The 25,652-nt window shown below is 46.5% G+C and overlaps 1 long non-coding RNA gene across 4 annotated transcripts in view; it reads left to right on the top strand.

The window, feature by feature from the left end:
* Positions 1-25,652, top strand: part of LOC114010945 (uncharacterized) — a 46,244-nt gene that overhangs the window by 5,391 nt on the left and 15,201 nt on the right. For 3 of the 4 annotated variants that reach the window (XR_008748172.1, XR_008748171.1, XR_008748169.1), the window contains exons 2-3: positions 16,919-17,065; positions 17,967-18,135. This is a non-coding gene — a long non-coding RNA (uncharacterized LOC114010945). The remainder of the gene's footprint in view (positions 1-16,918; positions 17,066-17,966; positions 18,136-25,652) is intronic. The other variant, XR_008748170.1, reaches the window with a different exon arrangement.

Below are 25,652 nucleotides of genomic sequence, written 5' to 3'. Positions count from 1 at the left end.
TAAATCCCATTTGACAAATGTTTGGGACCAAAGGATTGATCAGCCCCTTGCACTGCTCATCCTAGCTTTAACTTTCAAAGGGGCACTATCTTCAAACCGTGTGGATTCGACAAGAAACCAGTCCGCAGTAATTGTGCGTGCGAAGCATTGCAGGGATGGATGGAGAGGTAAAAATGAAAGGCATACTCTCAGGAATGTTATCAAAGCCTTGGTAGAAGAATGCATTCATTTTGCTCGTTAGACTCGTATTTTAATGAATTTATGGAGAGCAGGTTTGAGAGTAGGTCAGCACTGATCACACAGTTATGCATGTTGGAGAGTTCGCTTTTTAAGTTTGCAATGGCACATTTGCAAACTCTGTTCAAAAACACCCTGTTTCTTTATACCCACTGGGCTTTCCTGCAGGACCCTCTGAGGACAGCAGGATTAATTGCTGACAAGCTCTATGCTCAGATTAAAAAAGTGAAATTTGGGCATCATCATCCTTCTAAAAGGGAGAGGTGGAACGAGTTGCTGGACTTCTGTGCTTGCACTGTAAAGTTCTAAAAAATTCAGGTCATTGTGTTTGGCATTGTCAAACCAGGCTTGATCTGAAAGAAACAAGTGTATTAAAAAGTTTTGAGCATCACGTGTATCGTCTGAGCGCCATGTTCCGTATTCCCTGCTAACAGTTTAAGAGTATGAACAGACCAAAAGTGTGTGTGGGGGGGGGGGGGGGTTCAATAGCAGGCACACCGTTACACATCAGTGAAGACAGCTATGAATGTTTAGACATAACGCATAGATTATAAATTGTTGGATGCTAAAGGCAGAAAGAAGCAGTGCCATTATCTAATTTGCCTTTCTGCCTAGGAAAGACCACAGGACTCCTTGAAGGTTGTCGCTATGTCTTTCAGCAGACCTTCCAAAGCTGCTGTTAAAATACCATGACAGCAAAGCCATCCCAGTCTTCAGCAAACTGCTCCCATTGCTGAGTGCTCTCACCGTTAAAAAATTCCCCTTAATTTCTGGTGTGAATTTGTCTAGCTTCGACCTCCAGGCGTTAGATCTTGTTTTACGTATGCCTTTGTTCAACTGAAGAGCTCTCCATCAAATTTCTGTTTCCTGTGAAGGTTCTTGTATACTGTGGTCAAGTCACTCCTTAACCTTTTCTTTATTAAGCTAAACAGTCTGAGCTTCTTGAGCCTCTCACAATTGTTTTCTAATCCTCCCAGTGTTTTCTAGTCCTTTAGCCATTCCCTTGGCTCTTCTCTCTAATTTATCAACAGCCTCTTGAAACATAGGCATCAGGACCACATTCGCTCTTCCATTAGTGGTCACACCAGTGCCACGGACAAAGATAATATTACCTCAGGCTTCTAGGCTATATCCCCCTGTTTACATATCCCAAGGACTGAAGTTACCCTTACCAGCTACAGAGCTAATGTGTAGCTGAGCAGCCACCATCCTGCCATGTTCCTTCTGGAGCCATTTCTTTCCGGGAGGGAGTCCTCCCCCTCTGTCACTCTTCCCTACTTCTGTTTACCCAAATTTATCCTTTTGGGCTTCCCCTGGCTTCCTGTTTCCTTTGTGCATCCCTGCCTTGCCGCTATTGACCGCCTTCCCAGCCTGTGTCAGCAGCGACTTGGTGCTTTCTAACAAGCGTTGCAGACACTGAACGGCACCCGTCCATCCATCCAGCAAATAGTGCCGTGCTCCCAAACCCTTGGTAAGCGCTCCCCGAGGGGAGTGAAAGATTCCCGGCTGCCCTCCTCGCTCCCTTGCTAGGCAAATGGTGCACCATAAAGCACGGAGGGGAGGCGATACCCCTGCCACCTCACATCCGTCGTGCCCACCGCAGTGGGGCATTTTTCATCCGTGTTTTTCTTCCTACCCTGGCCTAAGAAATAGCTGGGTGGAGAGGAGAGGTACTGGGAAACCATCACCTCCTCCAGGGAAGAGTTAAACCTCTGGTCTCCCTGTGCTAACCCTGAGATGTATTTTACCAGGTGAAGGCTGTTGGTAGGAAGAGCCACGCTTGTTTCTTCACACTGGGCTTTGTTGGGTGCCGTGGGGTTGCTGCAGCCTTCTGAGATTGACAGGTTGCGTGGTGCTTATTATATATCGTTAATTGTTATTGTCATTAGTGCTGTGGTACTACTTTGCTACTACAGTGATGGGCAGAACCCATTTGTACGAGTCGCGGTATAGGCTTCTCCTAAGGAACCGTAGGAGGGGTTTTTCCAAAAAGTAAAAAATAATCAAAAACCCTCATCAGTTTTACAATATTTATCTCTCAGAATGCATCTAAATGGATTTCCCTGTAGTACCCATTACATTTATTTTTCTCAATAGTTTTTATTAGTTCTGGGAACTGTTTTTCACAGAAATGTCTAATTATTATCACTAGCAATTAAATTTATTTATTATGTTTTGCTGTTGCTGAAGGAGCTTCTCATGCCACTGACATGCTCTCTCGTACACACTCACCAAAGACAAATGGAGGTATAATTAAATTGCAAAATAAAATTGTCAATGTTGACATTGTTTCTCTTTCATAGGGCAATTTCTAACCATGTATACTTTTTTCCCAGTTTGAAATTGTTTGGTTTCTATTTTGTAGTTTTTGAACATACACTTTTTTAGCCTTGGTCTCTTGTAAACACCTCCCCCCCCCCCCCCCCCCCCTTTTTTTTTTTTCATTCCTTTTCATCCACAAAATGTCGTTTGTATTCTGGTAACTTTTCCAGAAAGCTTGCAGAGCATCAGCTACAGGCTTGGTCTTAGCCTCTTTAGCCAAAATTTGTCCTTTCCACGTGGCAATCTGGAAAAATTGGTGCAGTGGAAAAAGAAAGAAAAGTGAACAAGTGGAAAAGAATTCTCCACCCCAGAGAAAACATTAAACTTCATCCCTTTTGGTAGCAAAATATAAAGAATTTGTTTTTTTTAAGAAAAATAAAAATAAAAAAGAAGAGACAGAGGGAAAGGGAATTTTACAATTTTCAGTCCTGATGGAAAAAAAGGAGAAGTTTTGAACAATCAGAAGCATCTTGACAGAAAGATGGGATTCTGAGATGGGTAGAAAAAGCAAAAGCACGGGGGGGTTGGAGGAAAAAGAAAGGCTTTAAATAGCAATTCTTTTTTTCTGGCGCTTGCTTTCTGCCCTTCTTTCATAGAGCATTAGGACACACAAGGGGTTAAAGGTCCAGGAAGAGAGCTAGGGGAAGAAAAATCCCTCTGTTAATTGATCTGCCTGTCCGGTGACGAGGGCCAGCTGAAGCTTGTCAGAAACTGTATGAGCTGAATCAAGCTTGGGGCCCTAAGTAAAATACAGACACCTGGAGCGAGGAGGGGCTGGCTCGCTCTGTGTGCAGCGATTTAGTTGTTCTTTTAATGTAGGCAGGGAAGGGAAAGGGTCAAGCAGCGCTGAGCCTGGGCTTGAGGGATGTCAAATAGTTTTCCCACTGAAAAGAAACAAGGCTAAAGCCTGTTAATGGCATCTAATGCTATTATGGTGCAAGTCTGTGTGTACGTGGGGGCTCGCTGGTGTACGCTGGAGGCACGTTTTGGTGATTGGGGAGGCATTGTTGTTTGATGCTCTTACCCATCGGTGTGTCGTTGGGCGAGAAGTGGTGGGAATCTCGGTGAAATCAGCACAACTCCGTTTCAGTGCATGCCAGGTAGGGCAACGTGCTCAGGGGGGATCCTTTACCTCCTGCCCTTTTCCCCTTGCTGAAGTGATCCAGGGTGCATCCTAAAAAACGTTTTTCTTTCTCCTTACTCTTTGGCTTTTCGTCCAGACCCCTCCACTGATGCGATCTGGCTATGATTCTGCATGCCACTTTGTTTGACCCTGATGACATAAGTTGACGCATGTACTTTTGAACCTTCCCAAGAATGAATGATATCCCCGCAATAAAATGAAATCCTAGCATTTTTCATCCGCCAAGCCCCTGTGATTGTTGGGGCCAGGCATGTCAAATGGTGGCTCAGCCGATGGACGCCTGAAATGGCAGTGGATAGATTTCAGCCCCAAAACAAACAGGCCATTGATAGCAGGCGCTGGTCCGCTTTTCTCATGATACCTGTGATGAGTACGTCTGAAACACTGAAAGCTTTTTTCATGGGTCGCGGGAGAGAGGACCAAAGAAGGTGCAAAAGAAGGAGACTTGCAGCTTCTGATTTTCAAGGTAGCAAGTAGGCTCGGCAAGCTGAGGGGCTGGGGGGGCTCGCTGGCGCTCGAGCTGCCAGCCGTTGGGGTTGCTTGATCCTCATGGCTTAGGTATAACCTGAAATAGGTCTTCCCCTCCCCTTCTCCCTGCGTTCCCAAAATACTGCACTTCAATTAAAGATGGGCCTCAAGGTTACACCAAGTTCAAACTTCCCTCAAATTGAGAGAGGTCAAAGCCAGAACTTTATTTGGGGATTTCTATGCTTTTTGAAGACTTCCATACACCTGGCTGAGCCCAGACCCTATAAACGAGGACCGAGACACAAAGGAACCGCATTGGCATGAATTATGTTAGACCTTAAGCCTTGGCGATGCCATCCCGGCAGCTCTCCCGTTTGGTGCCCAGACATGCCAGGAGCAGACCAGAAGCGTGACACGAGCAGAGCCATCTTCTCCAAGAGAAGCTGCCAAGCTTCTCCCTAAAGTCTTTAAATCCTGACCAGGCACTGTGAAATACTGAAATGGGCTGTGCTTAAATCAGGTTGCAGGAGTTGGTGTTTGGCTGAATTAGTGTGGTAACTGCATGACTGAAATAGGAACTGCCAGTGTTTATTTGTGCGTATTATTTGTCGGATGCCATGAATCCTTTTTCCACTGGACTTCTGGTGTTATGTCACATCTATCAGTGGAGCAGAGGGTTTGCCTGACCACAATGAATTTACATATATATGTATATAATTGTTGGGTTGAAAACGGCAGAAACATATAAACACATGCATTGGAAGGAAATTAGGTCTCTGTTTGATTAGGTCATTGTCTTAATATCTTAATATAAAAAACTTTTTTCATTCACTTAAAACAGTAGGACTCCTTTGAATCTGTCCTTCACTCTTCAATTTTGTTTTGTTTCTTCAAGAGAGGCGCTGAGAAGAACTGATTGCAGTTATTCTTGACATTTTAAATGGCCATCCTTTTCCTCTTGGATATGGTACCCAGATGTATAGTTAGAAAGTTAAAGTGGCTCAGCTAAAGATAAGGATGCTGTGAACTTCGGTTTTACAACTCCTGCCTTGGCCTTCCAGCCCAGCTGATTTAGTAGGAATGAGCTTACCCCGCTCACAGAACTTCAGCCAGGGGAAAGGGGGAGAAAAATAACAGTACTCTGCAGACCTCTACTCCAAAGGCACATAGAAAGCTGCTGGACCAGGATGTCGGGAGCAATCCTGGCTCGGCAGCCTGCCCTGAGGTGGGGGCCCGGGGGAGCTGCCATGGCGGGGAAGCTGGGCTCAGCCCGGGCAGTGGCGCGGGCAGGAGCTGGGGTTGCCTGGTTTGAGAAATGCAGGGGATGGAAAGGTAATAAAAGGCAAGTGTGGTGAACAGATTGCTTGAGCAGAATATTTTAGCTTAATAAAAAAAAAAATAAATCCACGGACAACCCCCTCCCCTAAGCCTACAGTATGAGGCTGATGAAATTTATACGAGAGAGAGAGACATAACGAAAGAAATTGTTTATTTGTTTGTTTGCCTTTATAAAACCCATTTGGGAGGAACATCAACAAATATACCATACATCAGTTATCTGCCTTATACCAGTTACACTGATGCTGGAGACGTCCTTTGTTAGAAATTAATGTATGCAATAAAGTTTTACATTTTTCATATGTTTTGAAGTATGCAGGCCATAATTCTTTTGACTGCATAATTACTTTTTGTACACAAGAAAAATGAGGTGCTTAGTCCTAAGTAAATAACCTCAAAACAAACCAAGAAAAACAGTTGCATCCTTTTTATCTTCTGGGTCTTGCACAATAAATATTTTGTTAGAAACTAAAAAAAAAAAAAAAAAAAAAGTTATATATCCTCATTATAATTTCACTTAAAAAAACCCCAACAACAAACAAGCCCCTCTAGGATCATATTGAAAAACACACTGAAGTTAGTGTGGGAAAGAAATGTATTATTTCATGACATTTTTAGGTGCAGATGAAACTAATAGTTTGTGGAAGGGTTTGCCTGGTTAATCCTTTTAGCTGAGTTTTTCCCTCTTCACTTCTGGACCATCAAAAAGCTCTAGTAAATGGATTTCATTAGATCCAAGATCATTTAGGCATGGCGGCGGAGCTGGCACGAAGTGCGGCCACGCGAGAAGGGCAGGGTGGCTGAGCCAGCCGGTCATGGAGATGCTGTTGCTACAAGTTGAGCTGGCTTCGTTCTGATGGCCGAGGGCAGGTGTTGGAAAATGGTGAGATAACCTCCCCAGAGCCAGGAGGCTGGCTTATCTACCATGTCACTGTGAGAGAAGGGGTTGTGTTGTGGGTTTTTCCATAACTCCGGACTCGCTGTTTGCTGGTGTGGTTGGCTGAGCTTTCTGGATGATGTTGGTTTGGGTTCATGAGGTGTGCTCTTTGGGTTTTTTTTGTTCCAGAGGAGCAGAAGCTTTGTAGAAGACTTTTAAAGAAAAGAAAATAGGATTTTCAGGGCTGGCAGCAGCAGCTTAAGTTCCCCAACCTGTAGGCAGTTGTGTTTCGGGGGTGCCAGTGGTTGCTCCAGCCATGTACCGCTGGCAGCGGTTCAGTCCCTCAAGGAGAGGAGCCCTGGAAAAGGTCACAGCCGGTTTACCTCTTTTAATCCTTAAGCACTGAACTAATGTCAAGTCAGGGTCACGTAAATACAGAGATAGGAAAAGGGGAGGAAGGAATGTTGGGGGGGGGGCAGGGGGAGTCAAGATATACTTTTTAAAACTAAACTGAAATAAACTACTCTTCGGCAGAAATCAGGGAGTCACACCGGGTTTGGCACTGGCTTAAATAAATCAATTAAAGTACTGATTTAAGTTAAACCAATATGCTAGCAAGGCCTTAGGTTTTCATCTTCCAAAGACTTATGTGCATGCTTGGCTGAACAGTGGGAGTGATTATCTGTATAATTCATGTTAGGAATACGGCCTTATTATTTAAGGATTCAGCTTTATAATATATACGGTATTTGCAGACCGTTGCCTCTGTACAGGGTTTCTGTGGATTCGGAGCCACTTGCTGTGGGTAAAACATATCTCCAGCTCCTCCGCCCACCCCGTACCCGCTGGCAGTCCCTCCTTGTCCCCACGAGTTGTGCTGGTGGTGCTGGTGAGGGACACGCTGCTTCTGCGGAGCCGGAACATTTTTTATAAATATGTAAATAAAATTTACCTCCTTTTGCTGACCCCTCGAAGGGCCATTTTTGGCCTGCAGCAAATATTTATGTGTGAGCTGTAAACCCCTGAAACTGAGGGGTTATAGTGGAAATGCTGACAGAGTATTAAGAGACCTTTAACCCCTGGTTTAGCTGGCCCTGCTATAATTACAGGTCTGTCTGTTATTTTCAATAGCACTCGTCATGACCTTGCCTCTATTTTTTAATTATAGTAGAACTTGTGAAGGGAATTATTACTAAGTTGGGGGTTCCCTGTCTCTCTAAATTCAATCTTTATTAAATATGTAAACCGCTGAAGAGGCAGGATTGGTCTAATAGCCTTTTCCCTCCCTTCCCCTCCCTCCTCTCTGGACCGTGGTTCAAGTTGTGCCGAAGCCCTGAGTGAAATGGATGCTGTGATCTGAGCCTCCCGTGTCCCCTGTGAGCACTGAAACTGGCTGTACAATAAGCATCAAAGGTTAATGAACACAGGGAAAAAAAGTTGACATTTTATTTGGTAATGGTCCTAGTGGTTGAAATCTGGATGGAAAAGATGAGATCCAGGAGGAGGTCGCCCTTCCTTTTCTCCTTCCCTCCCTTATTTTTCTGAAACGTCCACGTCTGGAGGAGGCAGGTCCTATCAGACCCCAGAAATGCCTCTTCAAAAACGTTTGTGATTTCAAACAACTGGGCCGTGGCTTGCAGCTTAAGGAGAGCAGCTGGGATACATTTTTCAAGCCGCACACTCAATCCCCACGCTGGCTTCTCTGTGCTCCCCCCACTTCAGGGAGCTCGCCCGCTCGCCGGGGCGATGATGTCCAGCCGCGTTTGCTGCTGACCCGTAGCAGTTCGGCAAGCTGCCGGTGCTCCAAGTGGAGAAATGCCCCATTCTCACTGGCTGTGCAATGTCCTGCAGGGCTTTCCCGGCTGGCCCCAGTGGAGGCTCCTTCGGCCCCGGCTGTCCAAGCTCAGTGGAGCTGGAGTCACCCACTGAGCCTGCAGCACGCAGGGAATCCTCCAGGTATAGGGGTGTTTCACAGCTTGGTGTACCATTGCTAAAGGGGTGGTAGAGGGATGTACGCTTGCCCAGCTGGGGAGCATCTCCCTGCAGCCCAGCGGTGACCTGGATGTCTCCATCTGCCGATGGAGGAGGCAGCAGCACCCACCTCCAGTACCACCCTGGGGCTTTGCTGTGGCGGGCGGGTCAGCAGGGTCAGGGCAGCGAAGGGGCCATGCGTGGCCTGGAGAAAGGGGGGATCATCCATCCTTGAGTTACCGGGTGGGGGAGAGTCTTTTGGGATGAGCATTGGCTTTTCCTATCGTGGGACACAGGCAAACTCCAGATTTTGCATAGATGAGCCCCCCCAGTGCTGAGGGGAGGCAGAGAGCCAAGCCCCGGTGTGGAAGAGTGCGGCGGCTCCTTACGCTGTTGCACTGGCCTGTTAAAAAGAGGAGGCTTACAAAAGATGTGCTTCGAGGCAGGAATTTTCCTGGGACCCTCTGGCTTCCCACTGGGATCCTCGAGACGAGCCCCAGGAAGGGTCTGGGCTTTGTGTTGGTCCCCCTGGGGAAGGGGACCTTGGCTGTTCTTTCAGTATCTCCCCACCAGATCCACAAATTGAACCTTTGGAGCAGTTTAGGTATTTTCTTTTTTAAGGGGAGTGATGGATTGGCCTTCAGTGGCTGAATGACCTTTCTGTTCCAGTCTAGACAGCTGCGGAGGGTTTGAGAAGCATGACTGGATCAGGCCCTTAGGAAATGCTTTCACTAAAGCACTTTATGTACATTCAGAGAGCTCATGAATCACTGGGCTTTGCAGATAACTTTACCCTGAAAATATAGTAGATGATATTCATTTTAATATTTACCCAGGTAGGATGCAAAGCACGCGGCCGTGAGGCGTAGTGCGGTGCTGAGCGATGACTTGTCGGCATTGCTTATAGATGGGTAATTAGAGCTGCCGCACGGAGGCTGGGGTTGGGGACCAAACCGGCTGGATGTTTATTTACATGACTCCGTGAATGACACTGAGTTGGAAGCGTAACTTACAGGTGTTACTCTTTCTCCCCCCTCTCCTCCCCCTGCCCCCAAAATGCAGTTTCAGAGTATCCGTAGCTTCTTTACTCTCTATCTTGATGCCGCTTGTTTAGAATACCATCTTCCTTTACTGAGGTGTAAGGAAAATGAATTAGCACAAGCTGGCACAGGTAATTAATATCGTGTGGGCGAGAGAGGGAGAAGACTTTTTAAATGGCTTGCAGTACATTTAGAAATCTGTCCTGTGGTGTTCACTGCTTGTAGTTACGGCTAAGGATGCTCACCTGCCCCTCATCTGCCACCTGCTACCACTGCCTGCGCTCTCCCGTTTGCTGATGCCATCACTGTAGAGTGTTTTACTGGCTTTAAATAATTTTAGAAGTTAAATTATGTATTTACACTTAAATATTGCTGATATGCAATTATTAATAAAAGCAACAGCTGCATGTTGATCAAATATGTGAGTTTTTGTCTGGGCAAGTTTGACAGATTTTTGTCTGGGTGTTTTGATAGACCGAATTTTACAGTGGAGTCATCTCTGTAGGTTGAACCAATCTTACCAGTGTTTTCCCCAGAATATTGCCTCCTGTTTTAAAGTATACATTGTTATGGACATTATTATTGAAAGCAGGACTGAAAGTAAGGCATTATTCTAAGAAAAAGAAAATAACACTTTTTTTCCATAGACCTTTAGGTTTTGAATACTGAAAAATGTATAAAGCATATGAAAAAGTAAACCCTTTGCTCCAAAATGAAAATAAAATTTCTATTCCCAAATTGATTACGAGAGTGGGTTTCTGCTTTTCCACCTGCTTCAGTTGTATCAATAACTAGACTGGACCTAATCATTGCTGTTTATAAGCTTGGGTAGCATTTTGAGGGAAGCGTGGCACAGAAAGGTTAAGCCACATACACAAGGTGGCACAAAATGAAAAAGCTAAACTGGGGCCAGAGTCTTGCCAAGCATCAGTTTGTTTTTGTTTATGTTCCTCTACATACCTAGCTCTTCTTCTGAAGAACTAAAATGCTGACTAGCATTTTCATATGCTATTTTCATATACCTGTCCAAAACTCATGGACTTACGTCTGCAAGTTAATTACAGGTATGGCTACATGATAAGTCAACGTCTATTTCCTTGTTTTCTGGGCATCTTGATAGTTGTATGGGTAGACTCCATTGCTGTACACTATGAATATTATTTTTTAAAGGTGTATTGGCTTTATTTTAAGGATTATCACAAAGCTGGAGAACTAAGGTGGGGGAAAGAATGAGATGGCCAGGAGAAGTCTTTCCTGTGCATCCCTTAGGTAGCTGCCCTGTGCCAGGGTGACCACGGGATGACTTAGCCAGGTCACTTACCCTCTGTGTCCTACTGTTTTTTTCATCTAAGCAATTCTTCTGCCCTTTCCACTTTCCATAACGTACCAGGACTGGCATGGATAGATTTTGATTGTCATGTATATGTGCACAGAAGCAGTACTGGGCTGGATTGTCCAACCTACTCCTCCTTTGTAAATCTACCAATACCCAAACCAAGACCAGTTGTACTGGCACGTGGGGTCTGCCCTTCCTTCTTTCCTTCCTGTGGTATCTGTAGTTGCTAAACATGGCAGTTATTGTTGTTGAAGGCAGCTTTTTTTTTTTTTTTTTTAGTATGCTCAGAAGCAGTTATTTCCTTTCTGGAGGCAGTTATTTGCTCTTCTGTAATAATTTGTATATTCCCTAAATGCCGAAGGGATATTCTCCTTGCTAACTCTGGCTAAAATAAAATAGAACAGAGGAAACCACTGGCTGTATGTTCGGGCAGGTCAGGAAAGGGGCAAGTTGATTTATGCTTCCAAATGACCCAATGCCATGAAGCGTTTAAAGGCACGCTCGCTAGCAAGGCTGTGAGGAGTCCCCGGTTGCCACCGCCACGCACGGCAGAGCAGCAGCCCCCGTGCCGGCCCCAGGAGGAGGGTACCAGCCGCTGCCCACACCACGCTGCTCGGAGGGATGCTGCTGCTCCCGCCTCTGCCCAGGGCAAAAGCCAAGGTTTGGGGAATCTACGCTCTCCGGTAATTTAGGTGCTTCCCCTGAATCCTACATGATCTACCAAAACGCCAAAGTAAATGAACAAATCACATTTTTAATGTTTTGCTCGTTTTGTTTGATAGATTGCCAAGTGAGAAATTTCAAGGGGTCTACAAGTCACTCAGGTAAAAGAGCGACTTTCTGCTGTATTTTTCATGTGAGTAAAACGCCAATCTATAAAGGATTAGGAGCCTTTATTCAGAGTTTGAACTTTAACATTCCTCAAGCCTCGAATTTTTAATCTTCAAAAGAAAGTAGTCATTTCATGGTGAGTTATGAAACGTGAATTATTTATTCCGCCAGTAAATATGTAATTAGGCATATTTTGAAAATCTGTAATTAATCCCTCACCCCTTAAACCCATAAGAAATGCTAATATGCCTCTGAGGTAAGGCAGGTTTCTATAAAGGGCATTATGTAAGCTGTTCTGATCTGTTGTATAATTATGTTTGCTGCCTGTAGTGGAAAAAAAAATCCTAGTGAGAATTTGTTGTGGAGGAGAGGGAAGAAAGGGAAGAAAAAGCTTCACTCCTCACCGAGCAGGAGGCAGTTATTGGATGGCAATATATCCAAAGCTTTTCACTTGTTGGGGTGGGTTTCAAGGGGTGCAGTACGGCCATGAAAAGCAAAGCTGGTTATTTTATTCCTACCTCACGCAGCAAACTACCAGCCCTGCCCGAGTACCCCCATAGCCAAGGGGCTGTGTGGACCTGGCTCGGACACTCCCAGCTCAGCACAACTGTTGTTCCCCCTTAGCCTCTTGCTTCAGCAGGTCCCCCGGTGGATTTTTCTTGATAAAACAGGGAAATCTTGAATCCAAGCGGTACCTTTTGAACCATTTCGTGTTCACTTTGGCATCCTGCATCCTGACAACACAGCATAAAGAAATACGACCAAAAAAAAAAAAAAAAAAGCATTGCCCAAGAAGACTCCAGCTTGGTTTTGGAGCAAGGAAATCTGTTGAGGCAAAAAAATCTGATTGATCTGACTAATACTAACATTGTGGAAAGCCCAGGAGCAGATTGCTAAGCTCGAACGTGGCTTCACTTTGGAATGACTGGACATATTTTAAGAGGCTTTCACTAACAATAACTGCCAGAGTTCTGTCACTTTGCTGTAAGAGTCTCTTGTTGTCATTTTAACTTCATTAAGAGGACAAGTGCACCCTACTACTTGAGCTGGTGAAAGCAAGGAGAGATTTAGAGGTCATTGAATGCACTTTTGGTCAAAATAGGGCACTTTGGATGGGACTTACAGAGCTCCATAAGGGGCCAGCAATGTTGTACGCATTGGAAGAGATGATACAAATTGGCTTAGAAAGCAAGCGGACAAGGTCATGCAGATATGTTCACTGGTGATTAGTAAGTACGGCCACCTGACTATAACCTCAGAAGCAGTAGGTTGCTGTTTTTCAAAATAGCATACCAGGGGAAAGATTTTTCTGTATGAGTATGATGTGCCCTGTTTCCTATACTCAGCCACTGTCAGCGTCATAATTATTGAGCTTAGTTCATTGTTTCCTTGGTTCCCCCCGATGGAGGTAGGTGGGAACCATATCCACTTTTTCTCCGTGCAGCTTTTTACCTTTGTCCCAAGGCAAGGACCTTGGGTCAGACCTGTGGCCTCAAAATTATCTGGCCTCAAAAGCCCGCTGAAAGAGATACCTTTAAATGTCTGCCAAGCTTGCCCACCGCACTCGGGAGCAGGCGGCGTACACTAACTCAGTGCTTCATGGAAAAAGGCTCGGTCCCAGAAGTCACCCGAAAGGTTGGGCATCAATCAAGCAGATGTACAGCCTGTTCTCTTCTGAAACGTAGGCAGCTACAGGTTAGAAAAGTTGCAGCTTCTAAAACTCCGCAGCAAGCAGAAGGTGCCTGCAGAAGCCGAAAAATACCTGTCAGGCTGCTCCTCAGCAGGAGCATTGCCCTGAGTTGATGACATCTGTGAGGTGCTTACAGCACCATTGCAGTGAACGTGGCGGGTTTGGGGTTTTTTTTGCCCGAATTACTCTAAAGCAATCAGACATACAGCTTCCTGTAGAAGTTGTTAACCTGCCGGTGAATTCATCGTGGGTGTTTTGATGTTTGTCGCCTTTATTAAAGGCCTTGGAGATGTGAGATGATGTGAGAATCTCAGCTTTTGTCTGAGCTGAGCAAGCATACCGACGGAGAGGAGGCTGCTTCGCTGGGGAGAAAGTCTATGAAAATATAAGCTGCTCCAGTATGATTTATTGTTCTGAAAGCCTTTAATGCCTAGGCACCCTCTTAGGAGAAAGACAGACATTTCCAGGGAGTCATTTATGCCACCTTAAATAGATGTGTCGGCTTTTCTGTAGCCATTAGCCCACAGCAGATGGACAAGACATCTAATTTTCTGGTGCATGAATAGTTGACTGAGGTGAGTAGAAGCCCAGCTCAAGCTCTTGGAGAACCTAGCCCAGATGGCAGTTATGAAGAGCTTCACATGCATCGCTGAAATGTTATTATTTTTAAGCCCAGATGATAATTTCAGGGGTCCTGAATGATGAGTATTCAGCACTGGCACTTGGCAAAGCTATGTCTTCTTATTTTCATTTCAATTACACCTAAGTCAAAAACAGTCTTGTTTGTATTTTAAGGGACAGTAAAAAGGGAATATAAATTCCCATAATGTGAGCTTTTCAGTGAGGTTTCATTTCAGTTTTCCGTTCATTTTGCAAAGTGAATTTACAATAGAAACACCGCTGGTGGACATTATAGCTGCCAGTATGCTGGTTTCAGTGATGGGGAGATAAACCTCTTCTCAGACAGTGCTTTTGGTGCAGAGAAGTGTCTCAGCAAACAAAACAATCCTCAGAAACGTGAAGGACTGCTGCAAAAAAGGAAAGGAATAATCGGTTCTCCACGCCTCTTGCAGATAGGGCAAGAAGTAATGGGCCTAAATTGCAGTAAGGAAGATTCAGGTTAAAACCTTGTGATAAGGACGGTGATGTACTGCGAGACTGCCTGGGGAGGTGGCATCGTCTCCAGCACTGAAGGACTTAAAACCCCACAGATAAGCATCTGTCAGGAATGACACAGGTGCCGTGGGCCAGGGAAGGGACTGGTGACCCCTGGAAATCCCCTCCAGCCCTTTGAGGTGATGACTCTGAGGGCGGGGGGGGGGGCTGCGCTTTGGGGAGGTCTGCGATGTGAAGCAGCTGGAGAGGTATGCCTGTTGCTGGTTGTCATCAGCGGTGGGGACTCCATGTTGTTAGGTCTGGGAGCAGCAGCAGCAGGACTGGAGCTCCGCAGGCTGATAAATGTGTTTGGAAGAAATGGGAAGGAGCACAAATATGAGCTGGAGCATCTCATTTCAGAAAAAAATAATGTAGGCCGATCGGGCGGGTGGAAGTCCAAGTCTTTCCATGGAGACCCTCTTGTTGTTTTGCTGATGAACGCTCAGGTACCTCGCTGCCCAGTTTTCTGGGTGGCCGCAGACATCACTGAGGGAAAAAGTGGGAGAGGTTGGAGTGTTTCGTTGCACTGCTCAGCAGACCAGGAGATTGCCAAAACCCAGAGGGGTAAAAAGGGATGAGCACGGGAGGGGGGGCGGGGGGGCGGGGAGGGAGACGCAGTGGAGAGAGAAAGGACACTGGAGTATGAGGAGCCTTTAGAGGGCAGTAAGTACCCTCGGAGGGGAAAAAAAAGAATAAAAAGGCGGCTGTGGTAGATGAGAGATGGGACAGGGTGTTCAAGGGGGAGCCAGAAGCAAATGCTCCAGGATTTTGGTTGACAAACCTGCAGACCATACCGAACTTGTCAGGCTTGTTTATACCTGAACAGTTTCTAATAATGCCCACGTTACAGAGCTTTTGCTAATCCACATAGGTGAATAGTAGGGGTGTAATAAATCTGCTTCTGCTTGGCCCTGCCCAGATAGTAGTGGAAATCGGGTGCTACCTGGCTTTTACACTCAGGATGGCATGATCCACAGTTTGGTATAAAAGTCAGGAATCACTAAAACAAAACCCAAAAGCCTTGAAATGCTACCATGTGCTTTACGTGCTTTCATGCGCCATTAAACGGCCCCTCCCCGGGAAAGAAGCAGATTCTTGGTCCCAATGTAGGTACGTCTGTGTGCGCATGTGCTGTTCGTGTGTCGTGCAGGCAGTGTGCCTGGGGTGCAGCTGCCCCCAAGGGAGAGGTGGAAGCGATGGGATGTGCACGCTTACGTCACTGCAGCCCCACTCTCAGGTATAGCCCTCGTCAGAAAACCTTGGCTCCTGGGCAAGCCAGCCAGGCATTTACTCCAGATGAGCAAATTGCATCTGAATTTTGGCTCTCAGCACCACAAAGAAAATTCTGCATTTGATCTACCAGGTGTTTCTCAAGGAAATAGGTGTCTGTGCACCTTGTGTGTTACCTGTAACGCACAGCAGGTCAACGACCCTTACTGCCCTCTGCTTCATGCATGCAGAGTTATGATTTCATCAGTGACATTAGGTATTTTGCGTGATACTGGATATTTAATTAAAATGTTCCCTATCCTATCAGAAGATGCTTTTATACTGTTGTTCCCTAAACATTTGCGATATGGTAACTACAATATGCTGTGCATCCCAGGCTTCTGGCTTTAGTTGCTCATAGTAAAATTGCTCTTACACTACAATGTAGTGTATTCTGCCCAGCGCAGAGTGATGTGCTGCTGCACGTAAATGCTTGCCTTGCCAACTGGTCCCTGTTAGCTGGTTTGAGCAGAAAACCGTGGGAGAAATGTGAAGTGAGAAGGCATACAAATCTAAAACCAGGATCTAACGCACCGTAGCTGCTTTGCTAGCTTATCCGTGGGTCTCCGCTTCCCAAGTATGTTTCATATAATTACTACATTACATTTTTAATTATGTTTGTTTTCCTCCTTGCAGTGCCCATTTCTTACGTTTCCTCTTCAATGTATATAGTACCCCAGCAACATCCACATTTATAATTACGGAAGATAAAGTTATAATATTCCTGAGGCAAAACTGCATTTTAACAACTGTGCTAATGTGGAAAACAACTTGTGCAGAATAAATATGCCCTACAATTAGTGGTACGCCGACATTTTTCATGGTTACCTTACATATAAATAAACTCAAGCCACTGACATTTTTCCCGAGGGCTTTTATCTCTGCAGCCCCGAAACTGCAGACAGATTTGTTGTAAGTAACACTATCACCATAATAAGTTTGAAAACCATTTTATTTAAAATAAAATAAAATAAAATAAAATAAATCATCTGCTTTTGCATCTGCATAGCTCGGGGCTGGGCCCGTGGGTCTGATATTGTCTGTCTGCTGACCCGTCGCTGCGTCCTGGGCTTCCCGAAGCCTATCATTTGGCTGAGGCTAACAGGAGGCGACTGGGCAAAGCCGTTTCACCTGAGGGTGGGCCAGGTCACAGGTCACTTGTAATAGCTTCTCCCTGCATCTCCAGACCTGTAAATGAGACCAGAGCCTGACTCACTCCACTACACTTTCTTTGTCTCAGACGGATGCTCTAATCAAACAAATTACCTAGCCCGTGATCACAGCCGCTGAGCCAGAGACAGTTCTGCAGATGCTTGTCTGGAGCCCTCCAAGACCCTTCGACCGTGCAGCTCTGCTTAAAAGAAAGGGCTCGTGTTTTCCACCAAAGGTAATAAAAAGATGTGCCGTCACTTGGCTAAGCTGGCCTCAGGGAAAAAATCCCCGAGGGCACCATGGGACACATTTTGGCACGCGTGGCACAGCTCCCTTGGGCGCAGAGCGTGCGTAGGGAATAACGAGGCAGCTGGCTGCCCTCGGCGCAGGGTTGCACGGGCTTTGGCTCTACCGACCAGCACGTCTTGGTAAAGCCCAGGTGCCACGTCAGCAAGAGAGTAGGTGTACCTTACCTCTGGGCAGCGTTACACTCTGCTTGCGTTTTGATTGTGGGGTTGGTTTTTTTTTAAAAAAAGGGGGGAGAAATCTGAGATGGGCAAAAAGTGCGTGTGTGGGGAAGAAGGTGAGCCCAACCGTAAATAAATGGGCTCACCCAGCGTAGATAGAGAAAAGCATCAAGGCGTGGTTTGTTTATTGTAAAAGTCAGCCTTAGGCAGAGGATTTAAGACTGATCAGCCCTCTACAAACATGTTATATTAGCCTCGTATTTATTTATTGCACAGTCCTTTAGTTTTATTTGTTGACTGTCATTCCCCACTGTACTGCAGGCAATGCTGTCACTGTATTTTCTTAAAAAAATCACAATAAATTTGTAAACAGAAAAAAAATTCTAGCCATTCCATATTTTTCTCCTGCATTTTCTGGACACTTTGGGTTTTGTAGATGTAATGTTGGTTGTTTACTTGATTCTGACTCTGAAAAAAAAAAACCAAAAACTAGGTACTTTCTAGTTTCAGATGTTTTGTGTGATTGTAAAAGAGAAAGAAACCAGTTTTGACTTAGAGAATGAGCTACTGCAAACAATCTGTTGCTAATATAGTCTAATTGCTAGTGATATTTTGAGAAAACAATTAAATTGGAAGTGGGGTTACTTTGGTGTTTATTGTCTGTGACAGCTTCTTTTGGAAACAGGCTCGAAGAGCTGCCGAACTGAGGCTGCGATGATGTGCGAATAATACTTATCATCAATATGGAGCCAGCCAGCGAAGGAGGGGATTGCAAAACTGGGGCAGACTCACCTGTTGGATGTGCCAGGATGGGCAGCCAGGAGTTTCGCAGTCAGAGGTGGGTCCTTGGTGTACCTGTGGTTACACCCTGCAGCGCCGCTGTCTGGTTCTTGCACTGGGACCGGGAAGATGCTTAGGTGCCTGCTGGGTGTGAGCTAAAAAACAGGCATGAATTTTGTTGTTGGAGGGAAAGGTACCACGTACTGGAAGAAACGCCAGTTCAGTGTTCAAACCACAAGTGTAACAGCTCAAGGGAAAAGTCTGGGCAAAATTCCCATGGATTTCCCCGCATCCAGGTTTTCGCTGCTGGTTGTCACTGTGATTAGTTCAAGGTGTAAACAGACATGCCCTCTGCAAGCAGCTGTGCTGAAAGAAGAGGTTGCCACCTACCACCAGACCTCCCACTAGTTCTTTCACACCCTCTGGTGGAAAGCACAGCCTCCTCCCAGCCCCCAGCACGGGCGCTCACCTGGGTCCAGCCAGCCCCCTTCCGAGCCCCTCCGACCTGACAGTGCTCCAGAAACTTCCCACTGAGATGGGGCCGTGGCTGTGCAAACCTCCGCCTGGTGCCGCGGCCATCAGGTGGGGAGCAGGGATGTGAGGGTCAGCCTGAGGCTACCAAAAAGGCTGTGAGGGCTTTGTGTAAACCTGAGGGCTTTGTGTAAACCAGCCATATGGCTGAGTGAGGAGTAGTTCGTTGGGTGGGGAGTATTTCGTTGAGTTCTGGTCAAGCTATGGCAGAAATGGCACCGAAGAGGCAGCAGTAGTTAGAGAAACAAGAATTTTCTGTACAAAAAGGCCAGATTTTTGGAAACATATAACGTGCCAGACCTGAACTAGCCGCAGGGGCTACTGTAAGGGAGTAGATGCAGACCTAATGCCAGTTAGTGAACTTGGTACCCCTGGGAGGGGTCGGCGCTGGCCCCAGCCCAAACCCTTCTGTCCTTCAGCGAGAGCTGAGCGCCCCTTTCTCATCCTCAGTGTGGAGAATTCCAAGTGTGGCAGAGAAAACTATTTAACCCCATCTGTAGGTTGGTCATTGAGTTGCAGAGTTTGCATTTGGAAGCTCTTCTATTGTGGGAGAAAGTTTAGAAAATACTCCTTTATATCTCCTGTGAGGACACTGATGCTCACAATATCTTCTGGCTCCAGAAGCTGGAGATTTAGGAAAAGCATCAACTGCTGTCTAAGTAGGAACAAAATGGGGTGGAGAGTTTTGACAGTGAGAGACAGTGTCTCAGGAGCTCTCTCGGTTTTGCCCTCTATGCAGAACTGCTTGCATCAAGACCTTAAACCCCCTCTGTAAAAGCTGTTTGCGTGCGAGCAGATGGTATTTCATTGTCTTTTGCTACTGATCTTGAATTATCAGCCTTCATAATGAAAATGCCAATTCAGCCTTGACTGTTCTGCTATAACTCTACCAGGACCACTATAATGCACACACCATATATACTGAATATTTATTATGGTACTGTGCATATTATTTATTGTATATGCAACATATTTTGTAGGTGAAAAATGATACCTTATCTAAGTCAATGAGCATAACCAGGAAAAATATGGCAGAGTAATCATGTGATTCATAATTGACATCTGCTCTCCAAAGACTTGGACAGAATCTGAATTTTCAGCGTACGCTGGAAACGCTCTTCTGTTTGCTGGCCTGGGCATAACCGTGCCACCGCTCTCCCCTGCAGCTCCATCAGTCTTCGGCATTTCCATAATTCCCAAGGTGCACGGGAAAGCTGGGCCAGCAAAGCTGGCCCAACACATGCTGAAAATATTTCAAGAAGCTGCAAAAAAACGCTATTGTTTTTCAGTGTCCAGAAACAAGAGAAGGAAGTGGGGGGGGTCTGTGCAAATGCTAATGAAGATCAGCCCGTGTGCATCCTTGGGGTTTTGTGGATTCACAGTGGGGTTTTATATGTGCGTGTGTGTCCATGTATATATGAATAGATGAGTGACTTTTGGGGGGAAGCATCTGCTGCTCCTGTCTCACCACTCTGTTGATCACCACCATGCAGCCCAACACGGCCAGACCAGCAAGACCAGCAGCCCCACCCCCCCTCCAGCACTGACACTTCGCTTCAATCCTGTCCTAAACCCCCACTTCATAAATGTGCCTTTTTCTGACACGGGTTCCTTGCTTCTATTTGGAGCAACATATGCTCAGATTGCCATGAAAAGAGGATTTGGGGGATGGGGGTCATTGACTTTTATCACTTCGTCTGGTCAGAAGTTCGTGGTGGAGTGGGTGACCTGGCTGCACTTAGGTCCTTTTAATAGGTTATCTCATCAGCCTAATTATTGACCAGATTTCCAGCAGAATTAATGTACTAAGAGGGTACACAGGCACCAGTGAGCAGCTCCCTAGAAAGGAGGAGGGCTGCAGAAAAATTCACAGAAATTTCCTCGTAAGGTAGAGTTGTAGCTGGTCTACAGAGCCTTGTCTGTAGAGGTGAAGGTGGAACTGGGAGTTGAGTGCAGCTGCTCAGTTCAACAAGCAACATGGGCTGGGAAGATTTTCCATTCGCCAACTTCATTTTTCTTGCTTTTGTAGATTCTTTAGTATCTGCTACTGTGGCTGGGAGAAATACGGAGCCATCTCAGCCCCTCGCACCCTGGCAGTGATATGGCGTCCTTGCACGCGTAGGAGGGGGCGCGAGGGTGGAGAGGAGGGGATGATGAAGGGTTTATTACTGTAAACAACAACAGGGACGTAGCGAGAGTTTTCGAACAACCGTCCAAATTGCATTATCGACAGCATCTAGAGACCAGCCCACATCTTTATTGGCGTTGCTTTCACTGCAGGAACGTGGCCAAGTTTGTCTCAGCATCTGAGCTGGTCTTCCTTGTCAAAGCCTTTTCGTTTTTTCTGGAGAGATAAGGCTCTCTGTATAGCACATTTTAAAGCAATAGCTGAAGAGAGCAGAGGCTTCACCACTTTGATATGCAAAAGACAACAAATTTTATGTATATATGGGGGGAGTTAGTCCTGCTCTCACTGAAGGCTTTTGGAAGATTCCCAGTGACTTTGCAGAGACTTTGAATTACAGCCAGCTTTTGCTTTTTTTTTTTTTTTTTTACCTTCCCCTCTCGCAAAATGTCAGGAATAAATATTTTAATTCAAAATGGCACTGCAGTGCCTTGCAGCGCCGCAGCCCGGGCCCCTTTCCCCACCAGCTGCCGGCACTTTCCCCAGCAGTGAGGCAGGCAGCCGGAGCACAGCCCGCGCCGGGAAGGTGCCAAAGCGCTGCAGAGCAAGGCCCTCAGCAGCTAGCAGACAAGCTGGTTTAGACATGGAAAACTCACAAAAAATACAGAGTTTAGTCGGCCGGGTGGAACTGGGGGAACCTGCGTGCTGTCTGCAATGTGCCTGCTAGAGAATAAGGCATAAAAAGTCGTTTTAGAGATAATTTTAAAAACATTTCAGGTCTTCTGGGGATGCCAGCTCAATGCAATAAAGCCAGCCATCAGTGCTGGGTACCAATAACCAAACCCAGTCTGGTTACGCTGCCCTTGCCCCAGGTAGAGTGTTGCTTTCTTGAAAGCAGGAGAGAAACCGGGCTTGTGAGTAGTGTCTGCAAGAAAAGCTTCTTAAAATAAGTGTTGAATTTTAATGAAAGCAGCTCATAATGTGTAGGAGGGGGAATGCTGTTATGCCTAAGTGGACTTGCTTACAGGTCCAGCCTGGGAGCTGTTGGGAAGCCTTATAGTCTGTATCGTGGGACTCGGCGTGCCGTGGAAAAGTGTTCTGGTAGTCAGTCGTCTTTATAAACCCAGCATGTGCCCATGCATATAGATAGATACACATACATACATACATATACATGTGTATGCATGTGTGTAAATCTGTGTGTATATATATGCCTGTATGTGTACATGTGTACATATTTATAGGCACACTGCATATTGTTGAATATACATGTTATACCTCTGTATGCATGCATACATATGCATATATGCTTAGGCTTCTGACCATTTTTATGAGATAAACATAAAAAACATAAAAAAGAAAAATCTATATAATGTAGGTACATAACAAAATATAATAAATATACATATTTAAGTACATTCTGAGGTTCTGCATGTATACACATGTATATATGAAACTGCTTTATAGGTATTGTATCTTTGCAGGTAATATAGAATGAGCCAGATTAGATATCGTTTGTAGTGGATAATTGCTACAAAGCAAATCAGAGCAACCACGTTATCCATACATACATGTATGGTGAATTCAAAGAGACTGCCTCAGTGATGTCGTGACCAGAGGATTTCTGCAAGTAGTGCTTGGAAAAGCCCTTGGAGTAATGATCTTTGGCTTTAAAAAGTGGCCAGGCTGCCTCGGTGGGGTGGATGGGGTTGTCGGGAGCAGCCCCGGGGATGCAGCCAGCACCCCACACCCATGGCATCGCTCAGCCTCCAGCTCTCTGACAGCGAGGGGGCTTTCAGCATGTGAACATCAGCTTTAGGTACATCTGAAAGTTTAAAAATGAATCATTGAATCATCATTTGCTAATACTCCTATCTCCTAAATGCTTCTATCACATCATTTAAACATTCAGATAGATCCTAAGAAACCTTCTTAGGTTCTAAGTCTTCTGAATCAGTCTCCTGCCAAAAAAACCCTGAAGTGTGTTTTCTGGCTGTAGTTAGTGTTAAGTTGCTTCCCGGGGCTGCTAAGCCTTGATGACTGTCTTCCAGGTAAAGCAGAAAGAGATTGCCTTCTCCTGCCAAAAGGGGTAGAACATGTTTGTCCTGATTTCTGCTGGTGATTGTTAGTGTGCTGCCTGGAGCAGCTGGTACCTTGCTCTGGAGAATTTGCTTCAAGAAAAGAAGCAGGACAATGGGGGTGGGAGGGGGGGGAAATAATGAGAAAAATGAAAAATGAGATGAATGAAAACCAGTACTTCTGAAAACTGGATGGGCATCTCTGGCTTCACTGTGTCACCTACCTAACACTGAGCTTGGTTTTCGCAGGGATAAATCCAAACCACCAAACAAGGCTGATACAAGCAAGTTGCAGCGACAGCAAGCAAGTTGCAGCGACAGCGGGGGTGAGCCCTCCAAGGCACCAGCTTTTGCCAAAGCCCAGCTCAGGCAGATGCTCCATGCTCTCTCTGCCCCAAAAAACAAAAAGAAGAGGTCACTTAAAATGTCTTTAAAAAAGAAAATGGAGAGGGGAAGCTTGTTAATTAGGGACCAAAGTTATCTGGGCGTCTCAGGGAACAGTGCGATGCTCTGTCCCTGGCTCCTCTGGTGCATGCCCACGGGTGCGGTGAGCTGCGGCATCTCCGCTGCGATTCTTCCTTCACCAGGGCAGCTCTCCTGGGCTCCTCTGGTGCAGGAAACTTTCCTTTTCCCCTCGATTCCTGGTATTTGAGGGCTTAATTTGTCAAGCCCTTGCTTTGGGGCAGGAGGAGAGTGCAGCCCTGTGAGAGTGATGTGGGATGCCTGCCCCTGCGGACAGGACCAGGGACGGAGCAGCGGGCAGTGTCCCAATGCTTTTCAGATGCCCTCATTGAATGAGAGAGGGGGGGGAAAAAACCCAAAACGGGAGATGTCAGAAATGCCAACACTGAAGGAAAGAAAGAATGAAGGAAAAAGCACACACACATCTGCAGCTGATTTAACTGTATAAATAAATGGTAGGTTCCTTTGGCACTCCCAGCACAAATAACTGAAGTGTTGCATTTGGGTCCTAGGACACCAGTGAGCAAAAAATAAGAGATATGAGAGAGAGAAAGAGTGCGTGTGTATATACATATATATTCATGACATGCATATATTTGTCCCAAATCATGTGTTTATCTTTCCCTCCCCCCATGCAATTACAAATTTGTTAATGACCCTGTGACTGAAAGGAAAGCAGGGCAGGGAGGCCGGCCGGGGCCGTGCCTCAGACCGCGTGCGCGGGGAGCTGGGGGCTGCTGGGCTTGGAGTGGGGCCGGGGGTCTGGTTTTATTTAGGGCCACGCCTCGGCAGTTTTAAGACAACACAATGCAATTACCCCGACCACAAAATGTTCTGCGAGAGCCTGATGGTCCCCGATGCCACCAGGAAGCGGGGAGCTGCGCGTGGGCCAGCCCTGGCTGAAGCCCTCCCGGTGGGGCTGTCAGCAGCCATCCCCTTCCCCACAGCCCCTAGGTGCTAAGGTGAGCTTAACCCTGTGTATATCTGCCAGACCCGGGGGTCCATCTCCCGTAACTACCTGTTTCTTGCCACTGGAGGTGTACAGCTGCGGATGGGCAAGATGGATACTGGCATCCGGAGCTTGAAAAATGTCCTTTCCTCCTCCTAAAAAAACCCTTGCCGACGCTGGGAACCTGCTGCCCGTATTCAGGCGAAGCTCCCTTGGCACTTTTTCGAAGGAGCAATGAAGACATCAAGCCTTATATGGATTCCATTATTACTTTGTTTTATTATGTTGTGTTTTATGAGGGACTCGAGGCCCCCAGGGAGCAGGAAGGCGCTACCATCTAAACCGGGGTGGGGAGCGGAGGAGGCACGTCGAGGCTGCCTGGTATCGGGGAATGATTTCATCCCGAGCCTTATTGTGGCAGGGAAACAATTCCTGTTTACCAACAGGCCTGCTATTGTGCTGCTGGTGCCAGAGGAAATCTGCGGCCGAGCAGGCTTGCACAATTGCCGGTGTGGTCCCCGCCAGAGTCCTTGGCTCGGCGAAGCTGGGACAGCAGGCAGGACTCAGCACGGCGCGCAGGGCTCAGCGAGGCAGCCCGAACCCGGCCACGCAGCCCCAGGCTGTTATTATTTTGTTGTTAGCATCGGGGAACTGGTCCAGGCTGAAATACCCCCTCCCCTAGTTGCTTCCCAACCCTGCTGCCTCATTTTGAGGGTCCCTGGGCATGGACGTGTGGCCAGCCCAGCCGTGGCACGGGCACTTGTGGGGCACAAGCAAGAGGAGCGTGAGCCATCGTGTACCACCCTTCTCGTAACATTTTAAGCTGGACGCCATGTAGGTAACGTTAATACCAAACCAGAGAGGGATTTCTGGTTTAAGGTGGTAAGTGGTGGTAAAGGGTTTCAGTCTCCTCACCTCTTTTCACAGATTGTTTCATCCAGAATTTAGATCATCTGAATGCAAACCCCAGCATCTCGGGCTTCCTCTTCTTCCCTCTTCTTCTCATTTCACCCCATTCACTTTTAAAGTGGACATTCGATTCTAACCTGGGCACTAGGGATGGAGCCGCCTTGCGGGGATGTAAAGCAAGATGATGCTAATCCTGCCGGTGCTAATCCAGGCGAGGTGGCTCAGCAGTGCCTGATCTGCCATTTGCACACCCAAGCTCTGCTGCCAGCATCGCTGAACTGCACCCCCAAACCCTCCAAGCCAGGTACGCCGTGTGTCCGCACAAGAAGCCTGCAGCTGGAGCCTCTCCACACAAGGGCACAGGGCCCAGGTCATCAGAGAAGGTCGGAGAGTCAATAAACTCCTGGGTGGCTTCACAGACCCCTTGCAGCCTAGCTACACGTTGGCTGTGGGGCCGTGGCAGCTCCTGAGCACTCCAGGCTGGGTTTTAAGAGGGCTGTAGGCCTAACGTTTAATATTGC

The sequence above is a fragment of the Falco peregrinus genome, chromosome 7, assembly GCF_023634155.1.
Source record: "Falco peregrinus isolate bFalPer1 chromosome 7, bFalPer1.pri, whole genome shotgun sequence".
Lineage (NCBI taxonomy): Eukaryota > Metazoa > Chordata > Aves > Falconiformes > Falconidae > Falco > Falco peregrinus.
The sequence above is the reverse complement of the archived record's forward strand: the minus strand, read 5'-3'. Positions and strand labels throughout refer to the sequence as shown.